The sequence below is a fragment of the Marmota monax genome, unplaced genomic scaffold, assembly GCF_021218885.2.
Source record: "Marmota monax isolate L192 unplaced genomic scaffold, Marmota_monax_Labrador192_F-V1.1 WCK01_AAM20220418_F8-fsc00017, whole genome shotgun sequence".
In the NCBI taxonomy this organism is placed as follows: Eukaryota; Metazoa; Chordata; class Mammalia; order Rodentia; family Sciuridae; genus Marmota; species Marmota monax.
Genome location: NW_026695241.1, coordinates 15,698,645 through 15,716,169, shown reverse-complemented (window position 1 = coordinate 15,716,169; position 17,525 = coordinate 15,698,645). Strand labels below are relative to the sequence as shown.

Here is a 17,525-nt window from a genome sequence, read left to right as displayed (position 1 = left end):
AAAGCCTCATAGAAGGGAGAGGTTTCGAGGAGGGAGAAGTTTCTTCCAACAAATGTGCACAAAAGCTCAGATAAGACAAAATTGTATCCCACTAGAGACTCAAGGCCTTATAAGGGATACCACTCTCTATGGAGTAAAAATTGCAGTTCCCCTTAACAAGATCTGACAGGTACATGTGGGATGAATACATTTAATACATTTACACACCTAGCTATCTCTCCACATTCATCCCTCAGACTTGGGTTTGGCAGCAAGGAGGTCATTAAATCCCCACATAAGAAAAGTTCTCATATTATCCTAGAAGTAGAAGTCAGACAGGAAGAACTGAAGACAACTTGTGTGGATGAGGAAGAAGAGAAAAAAAGCAAAGAGAGCATGATCCTTTCAGAAGGATCCTCAAGAAAGATAGTTTTCTTGATGGCACTCACTTGAAAATAACGTTCAGAATATCTCAAGATTCCACAATACGAGAAAATTCTCCTTCAACTGCACAGACATAAAAAGAAGGGATGAGTTAGTGCTGAGCAGCCAGCAAGTTCCTCAAGGAAAAGGACAGGGTTTTATTTATTATTACATTTCCTGCAGTTCTTGACTCAGCGTTTGGTACATAGTAGGGTGATAAGTAACTACTAGCTGAGAAAATTAATGTATGAAGAACACATAAATAATGAATTGGATAATTCTACTATCCTAGAATATAATCAGGGAAGAAAAATGAAACAGTAATAGAAAAAGATGGAAACCGGAAAGATTGTATCACTTTGCCACATTACATACATGCCAGCCCCTATGAAGATATATAAACTGTCAGTGGTAAATGAATAAATAAATAAATGGAACACTAGATAAAAAACCAAAATATTCAACATATATATAACTTGAATCGTTGAGTTATTTAATGGTCAAAAGACCTGCTGATTGTCAATGTATTTGTTTAGTCTGTACGTGTTTTATCAGCATGTGACCAGCAAACATCTGTTAAATGTTTTGGAGTGAAAGTAGCAGAACTTAACTCTAAGCCATCTTTAAAGAAAAATGCATAAATGTACCAGAAGGAAAAGAAGCAAGTCATTTGTTTCTACCTCCTAATCCCTTACCCAAAGGAGATCAATTGCAAAATAATACCACCTCTCCACTTGATAGTCAGTGGGGAACCTGAAGCCATCCACTGTATCATCAGTTCAAAGACATGATCCGTAACTGTGGAAATTGCTCCATAGAAGTGAGGACAAACCAGTCATGATTTCTTAACTTGGGTTGAAAACTGTGTGCTTCATGTAATTTACTTGTAAATTGATTTCTAAGTGGTGAAAATGTTTGACTATGTGTTACATTGTGTCATTTTCCTTTTTTTGTGTGTAAGAGTGCATAATTCCAGTCCTGTTTTCCATCCTACAGCATGGGTCATTATCACTCACCTGAGTTCTCCTTTCTAAACTCATCCTCCTTAAAAAAAAAAAAAAAAAAAAGGCGGGGGATATACATATCTACCTGGGGCACCTTTCCAGTTTTATTTCTTTTTATTTGGTACTTGAAACAAGTACCCAAAGGTAAGGATTCAACCAATTTAAAACAAAAGAGAGACATAATATGCCACATGACTATAGGCCAGTGTTAGAAAAACTTCTATGTAGTCACTTACACTTTATTTACAATAGCAAACAACTCTCCACTCTCGGACCAGAACAAGTAGCCAATATCCCCACAAAGAATCAAAATCATTTTCGGAAGAAAAGCATGTTGCTTCTCTGTGCAAATGTTTATTTTGTGTTCCAAAATATCATTAAAGTTTTAGGTAGTTGTATTCATGAGCTCAGGAAATACATTCTCAATTGGAGTTGGGTTTTATTAATAGTAACTGGCCCAAATTTGCTCTGCTGAAGCATGAGTTTGCATTTGCTAATGGCACATACCATTGCGCATGGAACTTCTCATGCCCACGGCCTGGTTCATTCCAGAGAAAAATGAACAAATTCAGGGGTGAGGGTCCTCATTCATACTTACAATGGGGCTATGCTTCTAGAAAAGGCAGGATAGCTGCTATTATCAAATCAAATGCTTCCTGTCTCACTGAAATATTCAGTTTGAGCTACAGCACTAAAGAGAGAAATACTGCAAAATAACTGTTTTCAGAACCAGCTTAGTTATTCCATCAATATTTTGATAAGGGTAGAATGACTAATTATCAAGAGAGATTCTTCCAAAGAAATGGCCAGAGAATTCCAGGCTGGAACATTTGGTCACTTTTTCTATTTTAGAAGACTGGGGAAAGAGAGAGAATAGTACAACAATGATTATATGGGAGGAGCCTTTTAAAATAAGGATACCTAGCTACATACAGAGAAGGTTCCAATTAACTCTTAGGCATTTCCAAGGGTTGGAAATTGCAGACATTTCCAGGGATTGAGAAAATTTTATTCAAAAATAAAGCCTAATTTAAAAAATTATAGTATATAATTTATTTTACCTTACTTTTATAAACAATAGTTTTTATAAATGATGGTTTATAAAATTGTTTGTTTCCTTTTTATTACTTGGAAAAATAATTTCATAAAAATAGGATATTATTTTTCCACATTATTTTTTTACTTTTCCCATTCTCATACCGAACTGAGATTTTCTCTTCCAGGAGTTAAACCCATTGACCACACAGACTCTGTCAAGTGGGGATGATGTAAAATAGAAAAGCTTGAATTTTCTGAGAGCAGAGAATCATGGGATTTGTGTGTATTTCAAGCATTGACTATATCTTGTTCTAGACTTTTGACAAGACAAGATGCTAAGCATAGGATCACATCACTGTCCCTATTACTTCATATTGTTTATACTTCAGGTAGTAGTCATAGAATGTCCCAGTAGAAATTCCAGTGTGACCCATTATTTTAGTTTAACTCAGCCAACTTTGAATTAAAAGCTGATGGTTAGCCAGGTACAGTGGTGCACGTCCATAATCCCAGCAGTTTAGGAGGCTGAGGCACGAGGATCTCAAGTTCAAAGGCAGCCTCAGCAAGTTAGTGAGTCCCTAAGCAACTTAATGAGACCCTGTCTCTAAATAAAATACAAAAAGGGGCTGGGGGTGTGAGTCAGTGGTTAAGCACCCCTGGGTTCAATCCCTGCTACCAAAAAAAAAAAAAAAAAAAAAAAAGAAAAGAAAAGTAATCGTTCCAGATCCCTAAATTTTCCCAAGGGCTAAGGGTCCATTTTTCTTTTATCTTTGTTTTTTTCAGCTTTACTTCTCTGAAATATCTTCTAAGTGCATGTTTTAATTTGCTGATCTTCTCCTTTTACCTTCTACTTTCTCTCTCCAATCCAGCTTCCTTAAAAAATAAATGTACTGTCAGAAACCAAAGCTTTGCACACTGGGGCCCCACAGCCTTCGAGAGCAGTGACTGATTCTTTCCCTTGTTCCCTATGTTCCACTCCTAATTTAGGGCAATTCATTCTATGATTTTATGACTGAGTGATAGTATCTCATGAATAACAATGAAAGAATGAAAAAATATCCTATTACTGCACACTCCCTTGCAAAGTAGGGACATATAAATGCAAAGATAATTGCCATTTAAAATCAAAGTCTCCTTTTTCTTCTTCTTCTTCTTGTTTTTTTTAAAAATACAATCAGTTGAAAATAAAAACTAGTAAAAACATACATTCCACTTTAGGCATTTAAAAAATTTAGATTCAGTCTGGTTAATGTAAATGGGCTTTGACCCAAGGATACGATCAATTAGAGAATGTTACTGATGTTTATAGAAAAAGGAACAAGATTTGTACTTAAAGATTGACAATATGCATTAGACACAAGAAGATATCTAATAAAAGGAGATCAGTACATATCCAGTTAGGGACTCAGGGATCAATTGTGCTTTTAATTACTCAGCACAGCAGGAGCCTGATCTCAATAATCCAAACCATGTAGGCAAGTCTTGATTCTATGGCAAAAGTGATCTGGGTAGTTGGAATAATTAAACATCTCAGATAATCCCAAACCCTTATGGCAATAATTCATTAAAATCTCTTTCCTTAGAGAAATGGTTTTCTAAGCACCACAAATCATTACAAAACTGTCTGGCTTATGCCTCCTCTCCTTTGATCATCCTGCTGAAATCTCTGGGGAAGGTCCATGCAGAGCAGTGAAATAGGCAAGTCAGGAAAGAAGGGGAAAGGGTCAGAGGCTCAAGGAGAAGCTACAAGTCTCCCAGCAGACCTCAGGGCTATGCATGAGACCATCAGGGGCAAGCCTGCACTGGAGAATAGCTGAAAGTAGGATTTACATCTGAGTTAAGTAGCAGAGATCAGTTAAGCTGAAAATTTCCTAGTGTGGTAACCATGTAGAACAACTACGACTTAGACATTTTGTTTTCTTCTCCACTGTATCCTGCTGCACTTCTATTGGCCTTCAAAATACCAGCAATGCAGGAAAAGACTCTTGAGGCTGGGGACATAGCTTGATGAGCATTTGCTTAGCATGCCCAGAGTCCCAGTCAATCACACACACACACACACACACACACACAAACACAAACACAAAAATACAAGAAAAAATACAATTGAAAAATTGCAATGCTCTCCTCTTTATTTTTCGTCATTGGGCATACCTACCACTTTATCAGTCACAGCCTGGGCTAAGGATTTACCTATTACAGACTGCCTTTGTAAACTTCAGATTCACTGAGTTTTTTGATCAAATATTATTTTCAAAACTTTGTTACAAAACCTAGAAAAATGTCTGCCAGGACCAGTCTTCATGCTCTTCATTCAAAAAGATCTAGAAGACCCTTCTTTCTTCTCACTCTCTCTCATAACAATCTCTCAAAATCTGTGCTTATGCATGTACTCAACAGTGATTTTCATCAGGATGTTACAAATACATTTCCCATAATGGATAAATAAAATCATTCTTTGAAATACCAAAGGACTGATAAAGTGGTAGGTATGCCACAGTGACTCACAGACAATGGACCCAGAAAGGGGTTTTCCTCTCTCCGTGACATTCGCTTTTGCCCTGGATGCAGCTTGGAGGAGAGGCAGGTGTGGATGGCAAACACAAACAGTGAGGGAAGAGGGGGACCCAATTTACTAGGACAATCAGCCAAATCCATCTGGGCAATCAATATGTAACCAGTACAATAATCTCATTGTTGATGCATTATGGAACTCATGCAAAAAAATATTTCCTTTCTTTCTTCTTTCCATGAGTGCTTCATATATCCTATTCCAGATATTTTTACCATGCAAAAGGCTCAGTCTGCCTGCCACAGCTCGGAAGTCCAGTAGTTGAGAAGGGCAGTTATTATGAGAGGGATAAGAAAATTATTATGATGAACTAGCTGACTAGAAGATCCCAGTCACTCTAAAAGAATCATCTTGCCAGGAGACTGAGTTATGTATTGTTTATATAGGAGATGATGATCAGAGTGGTGGGTACCTTCTCACAGGTGGCAGTAAGTGGCCAAATGATGCCCATCTGATTCCAATCACCTAGCTTTGAGTTGCTGTTCAGTTCTGCAAATCTTACAGGGGAAACCTATGTGAGATCTGGTCTCAGCTCATCTTCAGTACCTTGAGAGGTGCTGATAAAAGAGTAGGGAACATACATTCAGGGTTTGATCTGGAGGTAAGAAGTTCTTAGGAAAGTCACACAGTTAAAAAAGTAAAGCAACAACAACAAAAACAAAACAGTCAAATTGGTGCATTCAGCTATTTTATAAGTTGCAACTAATTTAATTTGGGGTCTCTGTGGTATTCAGGGAAGATTTCCCCTAAAGGAGTGAGACCTGAAGGATGGATAAGTTAATCAATGAATAGCACAGATGGGGAAAGATGAAGGACAGGAAACTTTCAGAGCAAAATGGATAGAGAAAAAGCCTCATAGAGCATGACTCCCATAAGGAGCAGAAATAAAGTTGGTCAGGCTGGAACATAGAGTGGCAAGGGAGAAAATGGGTGATGATGAGAACATAGATGGAAACAAGAACCAGAGCATAAATATTCTTGTGAGCTAAGTATTTGTGGTACAAAACCCCAGGTCCTCCAGTGAGGAGTATGCAAGTCCATTTTACTTTCAAGTACCCCATTGTTTTCTTTGGTGGTGCTGGGGATTAGAACCCAGGGCCTTGTGCGTGAGAGGCAAGCACTCTACCAATTGAGCTACATCCCCAACTCTACCCCATTGTTTTATTTCAAGTGCTATGATAAAGATTGGCTAGCTGTTCACCAAATCTAATTCCTATCCCTCCTAATGTGTGATAAGACAATGTTGTCCAGTCTCCCTTGGGTGTATCTGAGTTCTATCAGCTACAGAAACATGCTTTTTCTAGGCAGAATGGAGACTTCCACATGTACAGACATCTGGATATTGATATTCCAAGTGACCTTAGAAGATGGAAAAAAGCAACATTCACCCAGTACCACCACCACCACCACACACATGTGTGCACACACATATGCATTATCACACTGAGTGGAGTTATAAGAAATCTATTTCTATTTTTCTAAACCTTCGAGATTCGGTATCACCTATTACCAATGATTCTCAAAATAGGGTTCCAGGGCAGCAGCAGCAATGTCACTTGAAAACTGATAGGAAATGCATTTCTGAGTTCCATCCCAAAGCTAATGAATCAGAAATTCTAGAGGTGAGCCCCAAAGTCTGTAGTTTACTAAGACCTCCGGGTGTGAAGGGTTAAAGTTTGAGAATATTACATTGTTTCACACCATCATTGACAAAAGTAAAGTGCAGGTAATTCAGGGAAGCTGAACCCAATTCGGGGTTTCCTTGGTCAACTCAAGGCTCATACAGTGCCAAGACATATAATTGGGCCCTTAGTTATTTCATTCTGCTGTGGTATCTTTCCAATTTCTTTTCTTTCTTTTTTTCTTGACATGCTGGGGTTTTTCCCCTTCCATGAAAAATGCTATTTGACTTCCTTATGCAAACTGAAAGGACATGTCAGGTGGCTATTTTTTGCATCTTCCTTTTCACATAAGACCTGAATGGTCCCTGCAGGGAGACTAAAATTCCCAAGCTATTCTGAAAACATTTCTTCCTCCTCCCCCACCTCCTAAGGCTGTCCTAAAAGTGTTTTAGGCTGTGAGATCTCCCTTCCAAACCTTGTTGAGTTGTATTTTCCTCTTCCAATCAAACTCAGCTGGTAGAGAGGAAGGAGCACAACCCAGAATTAGGGACAGATAACACAATAGCAAGGCATGTCTGCATTTTCAATGATCTCAGCAAATCTCCCTTCTCATGCCTGCTATGAAACAAGGAAAACTGGACCCCTAAATGTGATGTTTTCATGTATTTTGCTAAATCTGTTCTTTATGGTTTAAAATTTCTGTCTTGCTTTCAGTGAATTCAAAATGCATCCCAAAGAAAACAAAGCAAAAAAAGATAAGCAAAAAATTGGAGGAAGATATCTACAAAATAGAACTATAAAGAAGTATGAAAATATATAGAAATATACACATATATACATATATATAGATATATACACATATATACATAACTCTGATATATATATATGGAGAGAGAGAGAGATCTTACTAATAAAAAAAAAAAGATTCCAGTTGAAAAATTGGAGAAGGGGAATAAGAGTCATATAAAGAAAAGTCAACACATTTAGCTAATAAATGTATTCAGCCAGGTTGGTGCTTGAGAGAAGCAAACCAAGACCTCAAAGACAAGCAAATCAAGACCACACAAGACACACCTTGATTTCAGTTAATTGGCAAGAACAGTCAAGCAATACCAGGCAGAATCCATAGGATTTCTCATACAGTACTCACTGAAGGATAAATTGATACAACCACTCTTAAAACTATTTAGCATTATTTTAATGGTTGGCTATCTAATAAGGTTGCTATATCCCAGGAATTCTTATTCTCTGCCAAAAGCAACTTTTGCTCATGTGTTCAAATGCCATATTACAAGGGGATAATAAAATCTGGGAGAAAGTTACCTCGGGGAAGAAACAAGAGGATGAGATAGGGGAGCTATAAATGGACATAAGTTCTTGGTAAGGTTCATATTCTTGAGTAGCATGCTGGGGTTTATGGGTGCTCCGTAGTAAAAATAAAACAAACTTGGACTGGGGTTGTGGCTCAGCGGTAGAGCGCTCACCTAGCACGTGCGAGGCCCTGGGTTTGATCCTCAGCACCACATAAAAGTAAAATAAAGATATTTTAAAAATAAAATAAAATAAAACAAACTAGAGCTTTGTATGAAACAATGACAGTGCATTTCATGAACCAAGCATCATAATTCATGAAAGTCTGAGCACATGAAACCCATTAAGAAGAAAACAAAAGTAACTTTAGATTTTGTAAATGAAAAACTTTCTAAAACAGATATGATTTATTCTAAATTTATAATTTATTATTATTAAAAATATTTCAAAATTTGACTCTTTTTTTTTGACAGTTTTACTCCCCTGAGGCATTGGACGGAGTTCATATAATGGAAAAAATGATTAGTGAAAACAAATAAGCATTTGATTGGCATATGAAAATATTATCCCATTATTAATGATAAGTCATTTAGGTTTATACTCTTAAGGGGTTTTCATTTAAGCAGAATTATAGGATTTTCATAAGTTATCTTGAAAATTAATAAATTAATATAGCCCACATTTTGCAGGAGGACTGAGATAAGTCAGTTTGCATGGTCAGCTGCTTTCTGGTCATTTATCTTAAGACAAAACAATTTTTCCCATTTATTACTTTTGAGACAAGAGCATTATGTACCATCTGGCTAACTTCCCCATGGACATACAGAGAAGAGATTTTCACTCTTTTAAAGAAATCAGATACATCCTAAAAAGCATCAGTGAAGGAAAAGCTAATATCTAAACAATTCACTCAAGGAATGAAACTCCCTTATAATGCCATACCTGGTTAAATGCTTTTCTCCAAACCAGAGCATTATTGGTGGGTCATATTGGGTAGCTCTTGACCAACAACAGGACACATTTCTTATACTGTAAATTAGTGCTCTTGAATAAAGATATTTTCCTTTGTGTGCTTTTGAAGCCTGATAAAAATTTAATTTTACTTCTTTAACTTGTAAAATAATGAAAATACTATAGAAAGAGAAACTAGAGAAAAAAATGAACAAATATTAGCATGTCATAAACCCCTGAAAACCATCATATGATTTTTTGAGCATATAAAATTAAAAGATCATCCTTAGTGATAAAGACCTGACTATATTAATTAAAATAATTAAATATGACTTCAGGAAAGTTGTTCTTTAGTAAATTTACAGGCAGGAAAAAACAATATGAAATACCTAAGTAGATTTTTCTAAAGGGAATGATACTTTAGATAGATTTTAAGTTACTATGCTTTAAATAATGGCCACAGTTTATATTTTATGGAATTTTATTTTAAAATAATTACATTTATAATTTTACAAAGAAGTTCTTTATGTGCAAAATAAAACCACAGCTATAAATAACTAGAGTTAAATTAAAGATCAATTATTTGTATCATTATTTATATTAAGCAAAATAAAGAATATATTTTCAAAGAATTATTTAAATCATGCTATATCATTAAAAATTGCTATTAAGTTAGCTATTAGTCTTTGCAGTGTTTAATTATTTCGTAGACATTAAAATTCATGTTTTCTCACAAATTGTATGAGCAAAGGTTTACAACATATTGTTTAAAATACATAAAATAAACAATTAATGAAAATTAGGTACAGACATTACTAGTTTAAAGAAAAAGGTCAGAGGGCAGGTCTATCAATGTTTCATTATTACCACATCTCCATATTGGAACAGCAAGTAGTATTGTTCTATATGCCCCAACTTTTTAATAGAAATTACACCTGTCATGATAAGTGTCCTTGGGAGAAAATGTTTGTTCCTATTATTCATCATGGCCTTACAACTAATTCCTATAAACAGATTTGTTAAATCAAAGAACATTTTCAGAACTTCTTTTTTAAGTGCCAACGAACAGAACAGCTCAGTCATGAGGATATAAGAGTGCTTCTAAGACTGGGGCAAAGGACAGGTAGCTGATTATCAAGGAAAATGAGTTGTTAACAGCTAACCTCCAGTTCCTAGTGTAACTGGTTGCTAACACCTTCAGGGGAGGAGAAAGGAAGAGAAGGTAGAGTCTATAAAAAGGCAAGACATGTCCAATCCTTCGAGCACCAACTCTGGATCCAGGCTTCTCTCTGGAGAAGTCTCTGTCTCTCTTTTAAATAAAACTTGCTTTCTATGCTTGCCTCCGCATTTCTCTGGTTTTTAATCTTTAACACCAGGGGAATGAGGACCCAGTCCTGATTGCCAAGATGGGTATGTAAAGAAGGGAAGATGATAGAACAAACCGTTAAAAGTTGAGCTCCCTGTTTTCCTAACATGGTTCTAAGATACCATTGTGTTTTATGGCCACTGCACAAAATTTGTGGAAGAACTGAGAGGGCTGTATTGACTCAGAGGCTGCTGCTTTTAAGATGGTGACAAGGGAGCATGTGACAGTGGTCCACTTCACCTTTTGAATATAATCCTTGCTACTTATTTTAAGAAGGACATGTTTTTCTTTTCCTCTTCTCCCTCTCCCCTTCCCTAACCTGGGGGCAGGGAACCAAGTTACCTTGAGGTATCTGTTCTCCATAGGAAGGAGACATCACCAGAACAAGTAGGAAGTGACTATCTCCCAAATTAACCAGTGAAATTCAACACAGCATCCAGGTGCACCTAGGACCCCCTGCCGGGCAGACCTGCAATGTAGCCTTGAATAGCTTCTTTTAAAGCCCTCTGTTTTCCCTGAGGGGTAGAACCACAGACTCTAGGATTGGAGTCCCTGTGTTTCTCCTTTGCTAGCAAAGCAATAAACATTCTTTTTCCTTTATCTCAAAACCTCATACGTCCTCATTATTGGATTGGCATTGGGGACAAGGACCAAGTTTTCGGTAATGAGCATAAAAATTGCCCAATATTTTCTCTGATTAGGAAGCTTTGTAGAGATCCCCTGGGAAATAGAATCCCCACTAGTTTATGTAGCCAAAGTAAAGAAAGTCATGTCTACTCTAAGTGAGAACACTCAGCAGTTGCTACCCTTGGTCTAGTCTCACTGGCTTACATATCTGGAGTTGTCTCACTTTCCAGACTAGTTATTACTTTTATTCCATTTATTTATCAGATTGTCCTATGCATTATAAAATTAAGCCAGGTCCTCAGTCAAACCTTTTAACAAACTGTGGGAACTTTAAAATTTTCATAACACCAGAATAACTTCATTTAGTCATTCATTAAATACTAAGGAAAGGGGAAAATCCATTCTTATTCAAAATACAAGTTTTATTTCCATTTTGAATTTTTTATTTTATTATAAAGTATCTTTGCCTTGGAAACACCTGGCTGAAATTTTCTATAATTAAAAGTCATTGACATAATTTAGAAGTTAAAAGGCACAGCAAACTCAGAAATTAGAATATTTGGATTTGACTGTTTTTCTTTATGACATTGTGGTTCCTTCATCTAATGTGCAGATAATCTCAGAAAGCACCATATAGGATGTTCATGAGTTCAAACAAAATACTATATGTACAACATGCAAGAAATCCGTGTGTCACTAAGTATATGCCAGTGACTACTACATCTGTCATCATCATCACCAAACCCATTGTGGAAAACCTCAGTGAGTCACCACTCTCAAGACTCGAAGAATCCTGGGTCCCACATCCAAGAGCTACACTGTGCTGCTGCACAGCCCAGGCACATGTTCTGGCTTACTCACATAACCTGTGCTTACTCTCGCATCTGTAAAGTAAGGAACTAAGAACATCTAACTTAAGCATGATTGTGAAAATTAAATGAAATAGTATGAGTGCAATTAAAATGCATCTTAATTAATCATCTTTCTCCAGCTGTCTTCCTCCTGAAAGGTTGGCAGTCATTGATCAGACAATGTGTCCCCTCTCTTCCTCTCCCTGACTTGAGATGCTGCATGTGAGAGAGAATACAAATTATAAAAGGAAACATGAGACACTGGTCAAGCAAAATGTATTGCTTTGCCTGCAATTTCCCCTATTCTGCTCCAGATATTAAAAACTAATTCTTTCAGTTATTCATTGCTGGCAGAGATGATTAATTTAATCTTTATAGATAAAGTAAAATGTTTGGACAAAAGGAGCAAATACTCTGCTGAAGCTAATTGTAAGACACATTCGGGTGAATAATTCATTGTGTGCAGTATAATGATATCATAGATGGTTAGCCAAGAACAAACATCAGTTCTAGAAAGAGAATTAAACTAAAACCAAGTCCATCTGGCAATAGAAAATGGATGTTGCCCTTTTCACCAATATAGATCTCATTTTGGTGAATCTTACCATGGCCTGGGAAGATTCCATTTTTGCCCGTTTCTGAAAACCTACGTACCTTTATTTTTTCTCAGCCCAAATGTTCTACAGTATGCAAAAATATTTGGAGTGACCCAGAAATGTGTTAAGAGTGAGGGAGACATTGGTGAAAACTATTGAGCTTCATGGCCTTGGGCATGTCACTTAACTTTCATGAGCTTTCAGTTTCTTACCAAAACAAAAAAAAAAGAGGAAAACAAAACATCAGGTTGTTTTGAGGATAATATGAGATTTATTTAGAACTACCATTCGTATGTGCTGAATTCATAGTAAGTAATGAGGAAGAAACATGGAGACCTGCTCACATGTATGTGCACATAACAATACAGATACACATTCTAAACAATAATTGTACTTATCTTTCTGTTATCTAGCTAGCTTCACTTTTACCACTCAGCCCTGCTCATGTTTTTCTTTCTTCAAGGTATTTTCATTGCCTTTTCTCTGCACATTTTATAATCCTCATCAACAAATACAAAGAGAAAACAGATGGAAAGATTCTTCTCCTCATTAGTAGTTAAAAATGCAAATTACAGCACCCTGGAAACTAGGATTAAAAAAACAAAGATAATATAAACTGATGTGGCTAAGATAAACCAGTTCCTTACTAACAATACTGCCACAAACTGGTACAATCTTTTGGCAAAATAATTATTTCAAAATGAAGAGCTATGAATACAATGGCAAATAATCTTTTCCTAAAAGTGTATCCTACAGAAACAATACCCTGAAGCAAAATTATAGTGACACAGTTAATATCTTTATGGATAAATCTAACATTGCCAAATAGAAACATAATTTTTAAAAGCCCGACTTTACATATAATATATGGCATATCCAACACAAAAACGTAACACAATCGTTACAAATGTAATAATAAAAATTTTAAAAATATAAGCAACAAATATTGGTGGCAATGTGAAGAAATATAGTAAATTTTACATCATGATTGTAACGAAACTGTGTGTATGTAAAAAGTAGAACAAAAAAATACAACTTTCAGAGAGAGAAGAGTGAGCAATTTTGGCAATCACAATTTTTTGGAATTTTTTTTTATGTTGGTTTCTTCTTTATTGGAAAGTGAAGATGAAACTTTGATCTACTTTGAAGAAGTTCCCAATATACCAAAATGATATAGATTTTCTTACCTTTTTAAAAAGTAATACAATTCCATTTAGTTCTAGTGCTTATGCTGAACCTTACATTACATTATTTTTATCACTTTCTACTTGCTTCTCCCATCTTAATTTCTTTGACTCTGAATTCTTTGAGGACAAAGGTAGAGTGATTTCAATTTTAAAAATACATTTTAATATCTAGTCCAGATCCAGAAACTTTGTTCATTTGTTTAATATTTTTTAGTTGTCAATGGATTTTTTATTTATTGTATTTATTTCTACTTGGTGCTAAGGATTGAACCCAGGGCCTCACACATGCCAGGCAAGCGCTCTACCACTGAGCCACTACTGCAGCTCCAAGAAACTTTATGTTTTTAAGGCTTATTTCAAAATACTTAGAGGCCTGCCAGGCCCAGTGGCATACACTTGAATCCCAGGGGCTCTGGAGATTGAGGCAGGAGAATCTGGAGTTCAAAGCCAGGCGAGGCACTTAACAACTCAGTGAAACCCTGTCTCTAAAAAAAAATACAAAACAGGGCTGGGGATGTGGCTCAGTGGTTGTGATACCACTGGTGAGAGAAACAGGCTGAGACAAGCATATAAAACAGGGTTATTTTAAAAAGAGGTGACATAGACTTCTCCCGGGAGAGAGAAGGGGGCCATAGCTCCTATCCTGGTATCCCAAGGGTCGACATGTTCTGCCCTTTTTATATGTCCTAGGCTTCCTTTGTTCTCCTGCTCTCTTCCCTTATCTTTGTCCTTCCTGAGTAGGTGACTAGGCCCAGGGATGCTCTGTGGGAGGGCCAAAAGGTGGGAAAGAGGTGGGCTGAAGGGGGAAGGGCAGGATGGAGCAGCCAAGGGCACATTAACAACCTTATAGCTCCCTGTATGGAGGTGCAATTCCTGGGACAGGTTACCTTGGCAAGCAGGGGCAGGTTCTTGATAAGGGTGGAGGAAGGGCTTTGAAGGAATTAACATTTCAATCCCTCAGGGGACAGACAGTAGTCCCCAACTTGCAGACTCCTTGAAATTGGCCTCCTGACTCTATTTACCTATCTATACTGACTGCTTGTCTAATTCTGGCTTCAGTTGAATGCCCCTGAGTTCAATCCTAGGTACTCCCCTCCCTCCAAAATATTTAGGGGCCTAGTAGAGGTATATGGCACTTTCATTCCATCCGATTAAAACTGGCTTCAGCAATGAATGAAGCTATATTGCTTGGTGGTAAAAACAGCCCAGTAGTGCCACATCTGTGAAACTGTATACAAATGTGAATAGACTAAAGGGAAAGCACTTATGGCGTTGTTAAGAAACAAATAACTAGGTCACATAAGGAAGAAAACACCTGAAAAAGATCAGAGCAGGGGATCACAATTCTCTCAGCTCCATCATCTCAGGTGCCTTAAGGGTAAAATTGCGTGTTTGCTGAGACCATTCCTGTTTTTGCAACCAGTCAAGACTGAAGGAAGCCTGCAAACCTAAGAGACCTCCTCCCTGCAAGACATTTTATAAAACATGAGGGTACACTGGACTAATTGTAAATGACTAAATAGGATTCTTATAACACACCAGGATTTGGGGGGTCATGTATTCTTTTGATGGAGGGATCCATGTTTAGCGACTTGGGTGGATTGTGATATTGTGACTTACGACAAGATAAATATGTTCGGTCTTCATCTCCATTTCCAGGCAAAGAGTTCCTAAATCCTTGAGGTCAAAGAGAACTGGCAACAAAAGTGTATGGATCTCAACAAAAGTGTATGGATCTCAATTTTACATAAAATTGATTTTATCAACTGGAGAACTGATTAAGCACACCAATAGGTTTATTAGTCACATTCTTACAGTTCCTAGAATGCAGTAGAGCTATGGGAATGCCTTGGGACTTGGTCCTCTTGATCATTTCAAGGTTTGCTTTCTCTCTGTTAAAATCTGGTGTTGGACATGTTGCCTCCCACAGCTGCTTTTTTTCCGGCCCTGCACTCTTCTAGGTGTTTCATTTCCTTGATCTTCTCCAAATGCCACTCATCTAAGTCATTTGTGTCTATAGGGCTTATTTTAAGATTTGGCAATATAGATATATACACAAACACAATGAAATCTTTTGAAAATTGAATATTAGAGTGTCCTTGAATCAGATGCTACTCAGGTAAACAGAAACCACACAGAGCATTTCAACAAGAAGAACTCGATATGGGCACTTAAGTAAACACGCACAGAGGTGAGCAACTGAATATGAAGCCAGAATTAGACAGGCAGTCAGTATGGATAGGTAAACCAAGTCAGGTCAGATCAAGGAGGCCAATTGGAGTAAGTCCTAGAACTTAGAGACTGCCCCCTGAGGGACTGAAATGTTAATTCCTTCAGAGCCTTTCCTCCACCCTTATCAAGAACCTGCCTTTTGCTAAGGAATTGCCCCTCCCTACAGGGAGTTATAAAGTTGATAATTAATGTGTCCTGAGCTGCTCCATCCAGCCCTCACCTTTTGGCCATTCCACTGAGCATCTCCTGGGCCTAGTCACCTATGCAGGAAGGAGAGAGATGAGGGGAAAAGAGGCAAACAAAGGCATCCTAAGACATATAAAAAGGCAAACACCCTCACTTCTTGGGATACCAGGATACAAGCTACGGCACCCTTCTCCCTCCCAGGAGAAGTCTATGTTACCCCTTTTTAAATAAACCCTGCTTCATAAGCTTGCTTCGGAGTAATTCTCTAGAACATGTGAGGGAGCAGAACTCTTTTTTTAATGTATTTTTTTTATTTATATATGACAACAGAATGCATTACAATTCTTATTATATATGTAGAACATAATTTTTCATATCTCTGGTTATATACATAGTATATTGACACCAATTTGTGCCTTCATACATGTACTTTGGATAGCAATGATCATCACATTCCACCATCATTAATTACCCCATGCCCACTCCGTTCCCCTCTAACCCCTCTGCCCTATCTAGAGTTCATCTATTCCTCCCATGCTCCCGCTCCCTATGTACAAATGAACAATGTCCTGACCATCCATGATGGTAAAACTCTGACCCACAACCTCTGCAGCTACAAATTCAGTAAACCAACCTACAATCTTGTAGCAATCAGCCTAGAGTGGTCAGGAGATGGCCAATGACTGCCAGCTTCCCTATTTTTGTTTTCTATATGCCCCCACTTTCAGAAGCATACTCCAAACCAAATATGATCCCTAATCCAATCATGTAGAATATCTTGCTTCTCATTAGCCTGCCTCTGGCTTCCCTGTGCTGATGACCTCCACTGAGGGCATAAGTAAGTCTTCCATCTCTTTCACTGTAAGGGTTTCCCACTCCCCCATTCTGCCAAGCACAAATGATAATGAATGATTCCTTGTTATTTATTCAGCAAATGCTGAAAAAAATATTGTTGGTTTGTTCTCATTTGGGTGGTCTTTTTTTTCATAGAGGAATAATAAAAAAAGGATGCATTGGGATAATACAATGTTAGGTGCTGAAAGCAGGCACCAACTTTGGAAAAGTAAAGTGTATGTGTGTGTGTGTGTGTGTGCACACGCGCACTCGCGCAAGAGGGGGGTTTGTGCAAAATCACAATGTAAAAGCTCAAATTGCATAGACTGGAGAGAATTGAGAGGAGCTTGCCATCTGGCTGACGCTTGCAAATCAGGATCTTGAAGAGGTAGGTCAGAGCTTATAGCTAGGCTGAGCATCTGAGGAAAGGGTACAACCCCACTAGTGCTGGGTGCAATGAGGCTGGTTCTGGAATTGCAGAAAGATAGAAATTGGAGCCAACTTTTGCTACTTGAGTGAAGGCCTTTGTCTTGGGGATGATTGCCGTAATAGCAAATGGGCTCCAGTGATAGGAATAGCAAGCAAAGACGAAGAAACAAGTCCCTCGTCTCATTATGGCAAAGCCTGACTAAGGCTGCTGACAAAGTAAAATGCACTTTACAGCATCCAAGCTCCAGCACAGCATAGCAGAGTATAGAGGCGCAACAAAGAAGAAGAAAGGCAATCACTTAATAAGTAATACACTT

At 37.5% G+C, this 17,525-nt stretch overlaps 1 non-coding gene across 1 annotated transcript; it reads right to left on the bottom strand.

Annotated features, from left to right (window-relative positions):
• Positions 1 to 6,086: 6,086 nt before the first annotated feature.
• On the bottom strand, positions 6,087 to 6,160 carry Trnae-cuc (transfer RNA glutamic acid (anticodon CUC)). The gene has a single exon. It is a non-coding gene; the product is annotated as a tRNA-Glu (tRNA).
• Positions 6,161 to 17,525: the final 11,365 nt, after the last annotated feature.